This window comes from Pinus tabuliformis, chromosome 3_2 (assembly GCF_031772625.1).
Source record: "Pinus tabuliformis cultivar Carrire ecotype Pingquan chromosome 3_2, CPIR1, whole genome shotgun sequence".
Lineage (NCBI taxonomy): Eukaryota > Viridiplantae > Streptophyta > Pinopsida > Pinales > Pinaceae > Pinus > Pinus tabuliformis.
Window position 1 is genome coordinate 692,672,520 of NC_142302.1, and position 2,215 is coordinate 692,674,734.

Below are 2,215 nucleotides of genomic sequence, written 5' to 3' on the forward strand. Positions count from 1 at the left end.
GTGCATTGGTAAGGCATTCTTCCGGTTGCAATAGTTTTATTGTTGCAATAATTTTGTTTGTTACATTTATGAAGCCTTCCGCTATATCGACCACATTAATATTATTAATGTGGTTGTACTAGTTTAATTCTCAAACCGGGGAGAAGGAGAACAAGGAGAACCATTATGACCATCACTCATTACAATTATTCAAAAAAAACTACACCTAATAATAAGAATGTGTAACATTAACTTAATTCGAAATTAATAAAAGTAAAATATAATACAAATTAATAAATTCATTGAATTCAATTTTTTGTATTTTAAATTGTTTTATTAATAAAATTACAAACAATACCATAGTAAAATAAATTTAAATAATAACAATTATATGATATAGCCATTATATTTCAAAATATATAAATAATAAACATATAAAAACTTCACAATTTTAATTAATAAACATATAGATAGTAAATATAAATTATTGATCATATAAATTATAATAATTATTCATTTCTACAACCATTATATTTTAAGATTTTATATTTAACTTTAATTAATAAACATATAAAATTTTAATATTTATAATATTGGTTACTTCTCAATTATATATATTTCTATCCATCAATATATATCGTTAATGTTATTAATATCAAATTTCAAAATTAAATTTAAAAAATTATAAAATATTTAAAAAGAAAATGCAGTTCCCCCGATGGGGGTGAACCTTGAAAACAACCGAAGGACAAGGGGACTTAGCCTCCCTGATGCTACGAGTTAAATTCAGGTGGAGGGCAGCAGAGGAGCATGGGGATTCAACCCACGACTGTCTATGGGAAGGCGGAGAGGTACAATATTTGGAATTCAAGCAGTCATAGTAGCATTTGTATGTTGGGTGATGAGTAGTGGGAGAACCAGAAACCGATGTGAATTCATTGAGAGTCTCCTTGGAACCGTCGTCTAGTTCTTTGGGGAAGAGGAGGCTTTGTAAATAAGCAAATTTGTTTCAACGTATTTCAATGAGACCAACAGTCGATTTGTCCACACAACCTGGGACCTTGGTTTCGGGACGCTGGTTTGCTAATGACCTTGCGTCAAATTGAATTGGTCGTCCAATGGCCATGCATCATAGCTCTGTGGCCTAGGTGGTGGTGGACTCTCAAAACCAATTTGGAAGACAATCTACCAGGTTGTTGTGGACGTTTATATGGATGATAACGACCACCTCTATTTTTTTATGTATCAATCTAAATGAGGTTCTCTGACCTCCTATCGTTTCATCTTCGTGCCTTAGCCATATTTGGAAGTGTGGGTTGCTTGGTCCACAGTATATTGGTGGGCTGGGCAAGCGGAACAGGGACGCAATGCTATTTTCTCTAGTGTCGTGAATGGACAAAGTCAATATCATCTTGAGGATTTATGGTGATGGGTTCGTGGTTGGCCCCTGACTGTCGACTTGTCGGCTCCATTTGATTGAATTGAGGCCCAGTTCCACCTCCTGAAACATTATGTAGACCACCTCTCTCAAGCGCACCATCTAGACTATGTGGACCATGATATCCTTTTCGGTGACATCCTACACAATCAACGACGCATCATGGACCGTCAAGCATCCACAGCCTCGTATGGATGACTTCGAGACTCGTATGGCCCACATGGAATCCCACTTGCATGACATGTTCCATAGGCCAATGACTTGAGAAAATGAGGTAACTCTTTCCATTGTGGAAAATCCACCAGAATCAAAGTAGGATTTATCGAGTTTTTTGGAAAATTTTGTGCCTAGTGGGAAGTGAACCACGAAAATATATATATTTTTTTAAATTTTTGAAGTTGTTATTTTGTATGTATCTAGAGGGCAACAAATCCGGTTCTTAGTGAGCGCATTTTTGCTCTTTTGAAAAACTTTTCTTGATGTAATCCTTCTCTAAATTAATAGAAAATGTAGATTTACAAAAAAAAATGTAATATACATGTGCCACTATATTTATTATTAGGATTTTAATAAATTTAAAACAAATAATATTCTTATCTATAATTCTGAAATTTTTATAAATATAAATCATATTATTAAGGACTAGTAGAAATTCATTTAAATCGAAATCTACGAGGATGAATCAAATTTCACAAACTGGTTTTCTCTTTCAAAATGTCGTTTGTATATTAAGGGACTTGATCATTTCCTAATCTAAGTAGATACACAATTAAGAGGGATCTATGGTTTTATAATATA